Raw genomic sequence first — 14181 nt, forward strand, 5'->3', positions numbered from 1 at the left:
ACCGTGTGTTGGAAACAAGGAAATCAAAGTAACGATATGAAAATACGTCAAAGAACTGAATTAAAAGTTACCAACAGAACGTAAAGGTGTATATGTTTACAACTTGTCATTTGGTTGTGGGTTAGTGTGTCGTCACTGAAGAATGTATCGAACGTATTATGATAGTTTGATTGTGGCAGCTGGGGAAGAGTTCGAAGAAGCAGAGTCATTGCACAACGCTCTGTGTATTTCATTTCGTAGTGCCAAATACGAGGAAGGTGACAGTGCAAATATTTTATAAGAATAAGGTTTAGTGAATCAAGAAGTTCTTTCTGTAGATTTTACCCTGACCTACACGATGTGACTAATTGCCACTGAGTACGAACGATTCCGACCTCAGTGCGACGAGTCTCGAGATCCTGACCCCTTCACCACGATGACGCCGTGTTCAGCCCACAAACGGTTTGACTCATCTTACAAGCTGTCGTTCGAACCTGAGAATTTACATACAGCCTTTATTATCACTTTCATTATTATGCTACTCTCCTAAGAAAATAAATAGATGTAAACAGAAAAACTACAATGAAATATTGAAAGGTGTCACTGTAGTGGGAAAAAGAACTTTCGTAATGGGAACAAATTGTGAATTTTGTACATGATGCCAGTAAATAATGTTATGCGGCAGAGAACTGGAGCCTGAGACCGATAATACTGTCACAATTAACCATCTAGTGTATATATAACTGTTATTCTGTTACATTTATTTCCATATGTTTTCTTTCGGATAAGAATGAATGAACCTCTAGTGCTAAAGCCTATTGACACTGGGACAAACTAGTGGTTTGTTTACATTCAGCTCGTTGTCGTTTGATAGTGAGTAAGACAGCCCACAGCCACAACTACTATTTCAGTCAGTGTTTGGCAACAGACATGGAAGGTGCCTCCCTCTCCTGGTTTTCTGTACGAGAGTCTTCCGAGTCCTGCAGGCGTAATCTCACCTACTTTTTTTCCTACGTGACTAACCACGTGGTGCTGGCGGTGGCGGAGGATGAAGCAGGGGAGTCACAAACTGAAGAGCTACTGGCCCGGCTCACGTCATGGAGTGAGGACGAATTGGTGTCTTCCTACAGGTTTACTCGCTCGTGCTACGGCCTCCTCACCTTCAGAGACGGTGGAGTTGCTGTGCATCATCCAGCCACCCTATTAAGACTTAGAGTGGCTTCAGAAAATCCTCCAGGGTGGTCGGTCGTGTCGCTGGTAGATGTAGCTCACCCAGCATCGCCGTGCAGCTACTTTCATGCCGCCATCAACGTTGGTCGGGAGGGCTGGTGTGTGGTAACTACCAATTTCCATTCACTGGTACACGTGCTCAAGTATCACAACATGCCCGCCGAACACCTCACAAGCAACGAAATATGTGGGGATGAGTGTGCACATCGCAGTGGTAAATTAGTCCCTCGGTTACGTACTAAATTACTCACAACTAACCTACTCCTTCGTTGGCCTTGTCTGGTTACGTCAAGCTTTGTAGAGCTTCAGGATCGACTTATGGAAAGGCGGTGTGAGGCAGTTCTGTGTGTTCTTCCGGATCATCTTTATCATTACTTTGTTGGGTGCAATGCTGGGGGCCGTTTATACTTAGAGCAAAAGAGACTAGGGAACCCTGTCCCTACTTTGCTTAAGGGCTGCTGGTTTCTCATTGCCGGCTTTGATGCACATGAACGCAAGCACAAGGCTGCTGTCGTGTGCAGACTCTCACAGACTGTGGTGAAGGTGCACCAGGATGAAAAAGCATCACAAAAATTCTTGATGAAAATGAAACCATTCATTAGAGCCATGGACATGATAAAAATTAACGAGTTCGTGAGGTCCTTCACTCGTGGTAACCCTGTGTCATGGGATGAAGCGATGTCCATCATATATGGGGTTCAGTCACTCCAAACTCTGGCTATACCACAAGTGCGTCCGCAGGCACTGCAATATTTGAGGCAGCACGCACCGCCAGCCATCTACAAGGCCGTCTTCCATACTTATATAGTGAACCAGACACCACCGCTACAAATTCCCAGAGACGGTCCCTGATGCAGCCATGCAACTCCCACTATACAGTACATCACGGTCAACCAGGATATAAAACTGAAGTTGGGAAAGAATAACAGTGGTGAGATGCAGGTAGGATTAGTTCGGTGAATGGAAGGTCATTGAATAATTTCTGTACTAATCTGTGACACAAATACTACTGAGGCAAGTTTTGGTGCATATAACAGGTTAATCAAAACTGGCAATTGAATAATGGGACAAACAATTACTTAAAAAACAAATATTCAGAAGAATGTTATGTTTACCTAACTCTGGACTGACTCTGGCTTTGTCAACGTGTACGGAAGTGCGTTATTGAGTATGAGAAGATCCATCAACAAAAGAGGAAAATATGATTACACAAGGGATATGTTAGGCTAGTTTAGGATACGTTTAGTTAAATTAGCATGAATGTAGGTCAGGCTAGATTCGATAGGATGAATTTTGTTAGGTTAAGGAAATGTAGGTTTGGGTTTGATAAATAGTCACCTCAAGGTCAATTTTGCTCAAAAATAGTGTTCTAAGATAGTCAGTCTTTGCACACCACAAGATGGCGTTCTTATGTCATCGGTGCCATTAGGGATTATGAAGATTCACTGCTCTTTTTCAAACACTTTTCACCTCTCTATAAAGAAACAACAGACATCGGGACTTTAGAACATAATCAAAAAATACTCAGAATCCCATGAGGAGTTAGGGTAAAGACAGATAAAACAGCAATATTAGGTAGTCCTATGTGTCATTCAAGACTAGCAAAATTTTATATGGTGATAATTTTCCTATGCCAAGAGAAATCGTGTGGCTGTAGTCAGCAAGATATTTTTTTTTCTATCTTTGTAACGACTGTTTCTAGTTATGTATTTCTATACTGATGCATCATTGTAAATGTTCCTCTGTTCAACTTTCTTACCATGCATTGAACCATTTGCGCTATTCATTAGTAATGTCAACACTCTAAGAAAACAAAACTGAAGAACACTTTTGCTGGAAAGAGAGAACTGTTAGCCTTTTCGCTGGTATAAGTACCACTGTTAATGTTGCATCCGTTGGCATTAACCAGAAGAATATCGTTTGGTGTTTAGACCACTTCACACGGTCATTATTAAGTTACAGTATCATGTTGTCAATAGTGTAATTACAGACGAATGCAAGATCAAATGATCAATATTCTAGACAAACTTGTCAGGCAGTGGTACTATTTTTTGTGTTTTGTAACATATTTTTGCCTTCTTTCATCGGGTGATCCTGCAGTCCTATTATCGTGTCTCGCTGACGACAGAAATATTAAGTACTCTGTTCAGGCTGACACACACACAAACACACACACACACACACACACACACACACACACACACACACACACACACAGACTGACACACGCGAATTACACATATTGACAGAAAGACATACACAGAAACATCAAGAACGACTGGCAGACACAGAAAGAGACACACGCACGTACGCAGCAACACGGACAAACAGAGATTAGTACAAATAGTGTCTCAGACAGAGGGAAATACACAGGGACACACATACATACACACAGACTAACATGTACACACCCAGAAAAACAGACACGGGAACAGACAAACATATAGACAGACTCATGGACACACATATACACTTACAGACATAGTGAGACAGCCACTTACACTGAAAGAAGCCATAAAGACACGTAGACAGACATACACAACTCAGACACAGAGACGCATACGCGGATAGAGAAACAAACACACACACAGACACACACCGACAAGCACACAGGAAGACAGTGACACACAGACACATGTAGATAAATGTATCCCACAGACAGATAAATAAACACACAGACAGAAATACGCTGAAACACACAGACACACACCCAGCCAAATACATAGGCATACTCACAGATACATTAACAGACATGCAGAAAGACAGACAGACAGACACAGGCATTCTAAGACGGACACATTCAGAAAGAAAGACACAGAAGCAGTTGAGCAGACACACTTAGAAAGACAGAGACCCACAGACATAGTAAGGCAGATACATTCAGGACACAGACATATAAAAACACACATTCAGAGAGACACAGACAAACACACAGCCATCGAAAGAAAGAAATATTCAGAGACACGTACTTAGGCACAGGCACAGTAAGACAGACACATTCAGAAGCAAACATAGACAGAGACATTGTATGACAGACACAGTAACACACATATTCAGAAAAACACAAAGACAGACACACAAACAAAGTAGGAAAGACACATTCAGAAAGACACACACACACACACACACACACACACACACACACACACACACACACATACAAGCAGAGAGAGAGAGAGAGAGAGAGAGAGACAGAGACAGAGACAGAGACAGAGACAGACAAACAGACAGACAGACAGACTTACACATAGAAAGACTGACACAGACATTCTTACGGCTATCCTGTTATTCTCTGACTACATATATGAATGCTGTTTACTTATCCTCTAACTCGACTGACTGTGAAAAAATCTTTGATAATCTTACTTGTAAGATGGAACACATCCCATAAATTTTTCCTTTCTCTGAAATCTCCATTCTATGTTATTTAAATGTTCACCACCGTCTTTGGCGCTCCTCTCCTTTCACTGATGCACCCGGTGAACAAGCCTACTTAATGACCTAGAGCAGCTTGTACAGCACCCTACCCGTTCCAGCATTGAGCTCTTCCTTAAATCTAATCCTTTTGATTGTGCTGTTCATCTTTTCTCTCAGTTGGGCTCCTATGATCACAACCTAATCACCTTTCCCTGTCTTACCACTGCAGTAAGGCCTGTATACCCTCTCAAGGAGCAGCGGCTATGACACATTGGAGCTGCTGATTGGGAGGCCCTCAGGCAGTATTACTTCGATTTTTCCTGAATTATTATTACTTCAAAGGTCCAGAGCCTTGTGAGTATGCACTGTGCATTACAGAGGTTTTTCTCTCGGGCATGGACGCATACATTCCTTTCTAATGTAACTGACTAATGAAAAAAAAAATGGTTTAATTACGCTTGTTCCAATGCTGTCCACAACAATGCTTGCTCGGATATCCTCGTGCTCTGTGGTTCTGTCGTGTGGGAGCTGCAGGCCCAGGCACAGGTTCTCACGACGGACCAGCAGCTGGAGGTGGTGGTGGTTCTGGCACCCCTGATGGGCCACCTTCTCATACAAGGCAAACACAATGAACAATGCCATTTGGATGCAGTAAAATGTGATCTTACTCATCCATCTGACAGTTCAGTATTGGATTGGGTAGTACTGGACCATCTGATCGAAATGATCCACATATACCAGTTGCACTCCTCCACAACGACGGGCTTGTGAACGACCTTCTCCATGTAGGTTGTCCGCCCGTCATTACCCTGCACCTTCCCTCGAACCCTCTTCAGAATGGTGTCCACAGTGTGATAGGTGGAGACCATGTTCACAATGTGCATGTCCCTCCACAGTAGGACTAGCACATTGTCCTTGTGCCTGTATGCCATGCCCCCCTTGGGCAGGCTCTTAGCCCTGGCGATGGCCTGCAGCTGGCGTGGTGCTCCTCTAGGCAGCCATAGGGTCCCACACACGTAAAATCCTGCAGCGAAGAGTCGTTTGCACAGGGCTACAGAATTGTAATAGTTGTCCATGAACAAAGTATAGCCTTGGTCCTTGAACGGTTTCACAAGGCCCAACACAGTGTTCTGGAGAGCATGCTGCACCCCCGTGTAGACCTCGAGTTCTATATGTAGCCCGAGGTCGACTTACCCACCATGTACATCTTGATGAAATACTTGCTGGGCTTCTGGGGGTTGTAGACACGGAAGGACAGCCGGCCCTTCCACCCCAGAGAGCCCTCATCTAGGCTGAGCTGCACCTCGGGTAGGTACACTGACTGGAACTACTGAAGAAGGTACTTCATGTCCATGCGAATGCAGATGAGCCGATCTTGGTTGTCCCGGGGAATGGCGAGAGAGTTGAAGACGTGGAAGTGCTTCAGGGTGGTGTGGAAGTGCTTCAGGATGGCGCTGAAGCACCTTCCACTCATCGCCCGCTGGACCCTAGAGTAGTCATGTGGCTTGGAGCTCCGCCAGTAGTGCCTGATGGTCGGCATGTGCACGACCCCCATGAAAAGGTATGACCACAGGAACTTGGCCATCTCCTCTTCATTGCAGGAGAACCAGGCATCCAGCTGAGTCCCCAGGAATGTGGCGTACTGGTTGGTTTCCACGGTGAGGTATGACAACTCCCGCGTGAAAAAGAGCTGGAAGAACTGCAGGGGAGTTGTTGGAATATCCACATGGATCCCTGGGAAGCCAGTGAACGGCCAGTGGTTCAGTGTGAACGGGCCACTGCTCCACCCAGGATCCTCTTCAGTGGCGGTGGCGGCAGTGGCAGCAGGTTGGCCTGTCGACACCCTTCGGCCTGCCCTCTGACCCCTTAGATGTCCCCCGTGTCTAGGCAGCTGAGCATGGCACCCTCGTCTGGGAGGGAATGCCTCTGACAAGGACGAGGCAGAGGGCTCTGGAGACACCAGTCTCCCCAGCCTGGCTGGCGAGGATGTCACCATAGTGTCCTGCACAGCAGATGCGGGTGGAGGGGCCATCACAAGGAACGATGGCCCAGCTTCCGGTGACACTGGCTCACCAAGGGGGGCAGAGGGGCCTGGAAATTGGGAGCCGACGAAGAGAGTGGTGGGACCAGCAGGTCCTAGAGGTGGGGAGGGTTCTCCGGTGAAGCTGGCCGATGATGGTGATGGTGTTTCCCGCGATGGAAGGCGGTAGGGCAGCTCCACTTGCTGACTGGATGGTTGCAACTCAACCTCCTCCACCCCAGAACGGTTGCTCTCAATGTCGCTCTCTGACTCTACCTCATCGAGGATTTTATGCCACTCGTGTGGTTCCAACCCGTGTTTCATCTTTGCAAGACTGCTGTCATTGCAAGCCAACTGGAGAATAAATTGCTGTCAGAGGGATTGTGGACCCTGTGGCTGTCCAATGCTGTGGTGGGAGTGTGAGCTGAAATAAAGGAGTCAAGATATTTTATTCACAGCCAGCCAAGATCTTGGCTCAACACCGGCACAACGCAAAGATTCATGATATACGTGTACGTCCTTGAAAAAAATCGTCTCCTACACCTGACTTAGTTCACAGGTAGGGGCCACTAGCACGTGCTTACCTCTTTTATTTTCTTTGCACATTACACATAACGAAATCTATAATTTTTATGAGATACACAAAACATTTCACCAGTAACATGTAAATGGACGTGTTCCTTAGGCTGCTACCTGAGCACTACGGTGTAGCAGATGGTGTTTCCCTTACGAGAACACATTGCAGTAGTCAGTCTTTCACTGTCTTTACACATAAAACATAGCCAAATATATCAGCACATGGGATACACAGTATATTTCATCCCCCCAAAATATGTAAATGCACATGTTCCTAACCTCGCGTTGCATTTTGCTACCTTTGTGCTAGCTCAGGTGTATGACACACTCTTGATTACGAGCACGTGGGTCCCTTTTTTCACTGTCTTTTCACATAAAACATAGCTAAATATATCAATACAGGGGATACACAGTATAATTCACCCCCCAAAAAATATGTAAAGGCACGTGTTCCTAACCTCATGTTGCATTTCGCTACCTTTGTGCTAGCTCAGGTGTAAGACACACACTCTTCATTACGAGCACGTAGGTCTGTTTTCACTGTCTTTTCACATAAAACATAGCCAAATATATCAGTGCATGGGATACACAGTATATTTCACCAATAAAATGTAAATGCATGTCCTACATAGGTCAATTACATGGCCCATACCTGGCTGGTAAGGTGTAGCAGACGATGATTTCTAGAGAAGCACGTGGTTCACTTTCACTTTCTTTTCACATAAACAAATAAGAAAATATATCACAGTATGAGATACACAGTATATCACACCACCTACAATTACGTTTCTCGCATTGCATTTCGCCACCTTTGTGCTGGCTCAGGTGTATGACATGCACACATCACTATGAGCACAGGGCTCAGTCTTTCACATTTTTTCCACATAATATGTAGCCAAATCTATCGATATATGAGATACACAGTATATTTCACCAATAAAATGTAAATGCACATCCTACGTAGATCAATTACGTGGCCAATGCATGACCTTTAAGGTGCAGCAGACGATGATTTCTAGTGGAGCACATGGTTCACTTTCACTTTCTTTTCACATAAACAAATAACAAATTACATCACTGTATGAGATACATAGTATATTTCACCAATAAAATGTAAATGCACTTGTTCCTAACTTCGCGTTGCATGTCACTACCTTTGTGCTACCTCAGATGTATGAAACGCACTCTTTCCTACAAGCAATTGGGTCAGTCATTAATTGTCTTTCACATAAAACATAACCAAATCTATCAATATATGAGATAAACGGTATATTACACCACAACAAGTACAAGTACGTGGACTTTACCTGTCCGCTAAGGTGTAGCAGATGATGTTTCCCATACCTGAAGCTGCAGTGTTTACGATTTTATTTTACAATACACATATTCAAATCCATCATTTTATGAGACATACAGTATATTTCACCACAACAGTACTTGGACGTGCTCTGTATGTCACATCTGTGATACCTAAGGTATCGCAGATGATATTTTCTGACGAGCACATAATGCAGTGTTTATGTTCATCCACACAATCATACGATAAACATATCAATAACACTCATGCTTTATTTCACACAGAAACCATATAGAATAAATATAGCAATATGATAAAATCAAATATCCCTATAAATATCCTCTATTTTATCTCGTACTGACAATGGCGTGCTGTGGTTGTAAAGCGTACGTGACTCCTGCCCTAGCCAATATTTCATCATGTACACTCGTTGCACTATACTCCTATCTATTGCACAATAACACTATCCAGCATGTATCAGCATAAAACAAGTATTTCATCAACACCTTGGAAAATATTCCATTCAAGACAACACCATGTCATCAGGCAGTTTCCCGCCTCCCTCTGCTAAACGTTTCACCATATCCTTCCTCACTGGCTATTGCACATTACATTCACCTAATTCACTGTCACTGTTATTCAATGGCTGAATACCCACACTGGATGCAGGGTAGAGGGAGTGTAGTTGTTGGGACACGCCGAAAAACAGGGTAGGCCTAGCACAATCTTTGTTGGGCCAACAGCTGATAATGGCCAGAAATGAATCACCAAATTCTAATTCCCTATTGCAAACACCAAATCTAATCACAATAATGCCCCAAAAGAAAACACAAGCAATATTGCTATAGTGGAATATGACACGTGTCCCGGGACGGGGTATATAGAGTACAATTTAAATGCCCATCTGCATGCTACATTCTCTCTCGAAAGCTGATGTGGAACTAATCAACCTGGCTGGGCTGCTGCGCATCTCAGGCCCAGAGATCGCCAAGTCTTTTTGACGAGAGGCATGGGAACTATGACGCATCCAAAAATGATGCTGATTGACTGAAAACTTTTTCTGTGATGAAGGCTTTTGTGCTTTTATGACAACAAACGTGTCATCGAGTACAGTCGCAGACATGCCCCATATGACTACAAATGTGTCATCACGCACAAAGGTGTTAAAAGTAATGAAGAGCTTCCCACCTACAAAATATATTTTTAACACCTTGCCATGCATTTGCTGTCTCCTCTGTCATGAATGCAGCATACTGCAGAATTTGTTTCCCCTCTCTGGATAAATAACAGAAGGAATATAAAGATCTATGAAACTTTATCCCCTCCTAAAACAACCTTTTTACCTTTTCCTTCTCCAACTAATTCCTTGGTTATTTCCTTATTTTCATTGATAGGATCCTACCATATATTTTTCCATAATGGACAAACGAGTATATCCCTATGACTGCCGCGCACTTCTTTCCCCATTTCGTTTGTATAGGGGAACAGAGATACCTGACCCTACATCCTATGGGACCCTACCTTCTTCCCTGCTGATCTGCACGTCTTTCATGTTCATTCCATCACTGTCACTCTCCCATATTCCGACGTTTCATCTAACACTCACTAAAGCTTTCTCCCTTTTGACATTCTCAATTGCTTTAGATACTACCATCTTATAATGATCTCTTCCTCCTTACTTATGTCTGCTCTCCCAGGCATTCATGAACCACTTATACGTCAGTTATTTTCGTTTTATTAGCAAACATTTACCTTCATTTTTTTTTTCGGAAGAGCACGACATTTGTGGAGAAAATAATGATGTGATTAATTTGATTAGGTCCATATTTTTTGCAAAACTGCCATGTTTACAGAACCAATGAAATCACATTTAAAAACCATGAAGACCCCAAGTTCCTGAATGCGAGAGGCTATGCACAACCCATGACCCTCCTCCATCATATTAACCATCCATACTGCCACTAAACCTATCGCTGCAAAGACATACCTTACTTAGAGGGAGGCTGACAACAGTCCCAATCTGCCCCTCTCCTGGTGACGATCAAGTGAGATGCCTGGAATGCATCTGACTCACTTCTTCATTTGTGCAACATTCACGGCCTTTCCTAGAACTTTCCCTCTGTTGAGCACCACCCCTCCTCTAAACCTCATCTTCTCTTCCTCACTGAGACTAAGCTGTCTGAGGCATCTGATAGCAAACCAGTTATCCTCCTACTTTATACTCATTTCAAAGCCAAAGGTGCCTGCTGTGTATAAGTTATTATCATGCTCACGTGTTTCTGAACTTTCGTCTTCAGAATTCTTTACTCTCTGGCTTCGGCTATTATGTCATTCTATAACTAAGTTTACTTATCCCTTAATTCCACTGACTATGAAAAATTCTTCGACTATCTTACAGTACTTCTACTGTAAGATGGAACACATCCTATCAATTTTGCCTTTCTCTGAAACCTCACAGCTAGGCTTTTTCAATGTTCACCGCCACCTTTGGCTCTCCTCTTCTTATATTGACACACCTGGTGAACAAGCCTTCATACTTTCTGTCCTTAATGATCTAGAACAGCTTGTACAACACCCTACCCGTATCCTTGATCGCCATGGAGAGAGTTCCAACATATTTGGCCTCTTCCCTACAGCTAATCCTTCTGCTTATGCTGTTCATCTCTACTCTTTGTTAGGCTCCTCCGATCACAGCCTTATAATCTTAACATGTCCTATTGCTCCAATAAGGCCCATGGACCTCCTTAGAAGCTGCAACTGTGGCACTTTGGAGCTACTGATTGGGAGACCCTCAGGCATTACTTTTACTTCTCATCGTTGACAGCCATTTCAGTGTGCCCTGCACATTATGAAGGTTATTCTCTTTGTCATGGAAACATACATTCCTTCCTCACATCCTGTGGCAAATGTAAATAATCCTTGGTTTAATCACGCTTGCTCTAACGCCGTCCACAACAAGGAGAAGACTTACAAAAGGTAATGGAGCCAACCCACCCCTGAATCTCATCTCTATGTTTCTGCCCAGAATCGTGTGAAGCCTGTTCTTCACTGTGCTAAAAATAATTTCATTCATACTAAATGCTCTAAACTCTCCAACTCAGATTCCTCCCTCTCTCTCTGGCACCTTGAAAAAACCTTTCCAAAAACTTTACCTCATCATCGTTTCCTCCTCTTTTCCAAGCTGATGGTTGTGCAGCTATTGATTCTACTGATGCAGCAGGTCTTAGCTCGGACTTTCTCTTCCGTTTTCGCTTTAGACGATTGCAGTGCTGTTCCTCCAACACTTCCCTCATCAGACTTCCTCATGGCTGGTATTAAAATATCATCAATCTATATACTTTCTGCCATAACTGGCTTCAATACTGACAAGGCATATGAGCCTGAAGGGGTCCCTCCTGTTGTCCGAAAGAACTGCGCTTCTGTGCTTACACCCTGCATAGGTAAACTTTTTTGCCTTTATCTTTCGACTTGTACTTTTCCTTCTACCTAGAAGTTTTCACTCAGCCTGTCACGAAGAAAGATGATCATTCCCAGCCCTCCAGTTATCGGCCAGTTGCTTTAACATCCTGTATTTTAAAGTTCTCGAGTCTAATCTTAACAAAAAATAAATAAATAAATAAATAAAGCACTTTTCCTGTAACTACCTTCCTGCAGATCGTCAGTATGGATTCCTCCAGGGACGCTGCACTGGCGATCTTCTCACCTACCTTTCAGACTCCTGGTTATCCTCCTTTCGAGACTTTGGCGAAAGTTTTACTATTGCACCTGACATCCCAAAGGTTTTTGATCGAGTCTGGCATAAATCTTTAAATTCCAAACTGTCTTCTTACTGTTTCTGTCCTTCTATCTGTGCCTCCATCTTTAGCTTCCTTTCTGGTCGCTCTATAGCTGCTGTTGTAGAATGCCACCATTCTTCTAGAGCTATCAATGGTTGTTTTCCTCAGGGTTTTGTCCTATCACTATCTCTCATCTATTCATCATTGATCTTCTAAGCTTTACATTTAACCCTATCCACTTATATGCTGAGGACTCCACCTTGTACCTTTCCATTTGCTTCTCACAGTGTCACTCTCACCAGTTATTTCAACAAACAAAGGATGAGACTATGACCAACCTAATGTCTGATCAGACTCGAATCTGTGATTCTGGTAAAAGTAATGTTGTTTTTAATGCATCGAAAACTCAGTTCTTACATCTTTCAACCCAACAAAATCATCCACAGGAGTACCCATTGATGTTTAATAATATCCAGCTCAATCCTGCATCACCCTTGAACATGCTTCGGGTTTCATTTTCTTGGGACATATCTTGAAGAGATCATATTACATCTCTTGTAAAATCTGCTTCCAAGAGATTAGATAAGTTAAGCCAACTCTGTACCTTCTTTACCTCTGCACAGATGCTGGCTTTATATACTCGTTTTATTAGCCCCTTTGTAGAATACAAGTCTTATGTGTGGGGAGGCTCCTCACATACAGCTCTTTTCAACAAGGTGGAGTCATAGGCATTTCGTCTCATTAACTCTCCTCCTCTTATTGACTTCCCTCAACCTCTGTCTCTTCGCCGCACTGTTGCATCATTATCTCATTTCTAATGCTACATCAATGGTCACTGATCCTCTGATATGTCTGCTTGCATCCCTCCACCTCTGCGATGAGTGCGTAGCACCCGTCTAGCAACAGCCTCTCATCCCTTTTCAGTCCAGCTTCCTAATGCAAGAGTTAACCGTTATTCCCACTCCTTCATATATGCAACTGGTCAACTCCGGAACTGTCTCCCTCTGTCTGTATTTCCTACTTCCTACGATCTCCAGTCCTTCAAACGCAGTGTGTCCAGGCATCTCGAAATGAACGGATTTTCAATTTGGCTCTCTTTTGTATTGTTTTAGTTTTTTTTCTTGTAGGGATCTGTTTGCTGGCTCTTTGCATATGGTTCCTTCCTCCTTGCATAAACACACACACACACACACACACACACACACACACACACACACACACACACACACACACACACACACGTACGTTACACCCCCTCTCAAACAGTCAGAGAGAGAGAGAGAGAGAGAGAGAGAGAGAGAGAGAGAGAAAGAGAAAGAAAGAGAAAGAGAGAGAGAGAGAGAGAGAAGCTGTCATGTGAATGTTAGTTAAAAAATAGAGTTGAAGTTGACTCACACTGCAAATAACCAGGAAAAACAATTGTATGGAAACTGTTATCGTTACTGCAGCAACATGTCCACGTGGCCCTGAGCCACGTGTTTTCCCTGATGAAAATTCTCTTCTGCAGTCTAACATGCTTCTTTCAGGAAAAGTGATGGAGTCGAGAGATGTTTATCATGTTTCCATAACCATGCAGTGGAGATGCTCGGTTATATCGGTGGCACCAGGTGAGAGCATCAGTCTTCAGCGCCTTGGAAACTCAGTTTGACCAAATCAAAACACTTCCAGTACAGTAAACCCTGAGACTTTGGGAATTTTGTAGCGAATCGGGAAGCTAAATATTCCTACAAAATGTTAGTTGTCCACACCAAGGGATATTTATTGTTTTAAGCACTTTTTTAATAGACTCTCTGAACCAGAGCATTTTTTTATTATTTTAGTAATTTAGGGATGTATGTTTTAAGAACACACTAAGACTATTCGTAGAGCTTTAACAGTTTCAATAC

This window comes from Coenobita brevimanus, chromosome 2 (assembly GCF_032717465.1).
Source record: "Coenobita brevimanus isolate Jiangsu-jjx chromosome 2, ASM3271746v2, whole genome shotgun sequence".
In the NCBI taxonomy this organism is placed as follows: domain Eukaryota; kingdom Metazoa; phylum Arthropoda; class Malacostraca; order Decapoda; family Coenobitidae; genus Coenobita; species Coenobita brevimanus.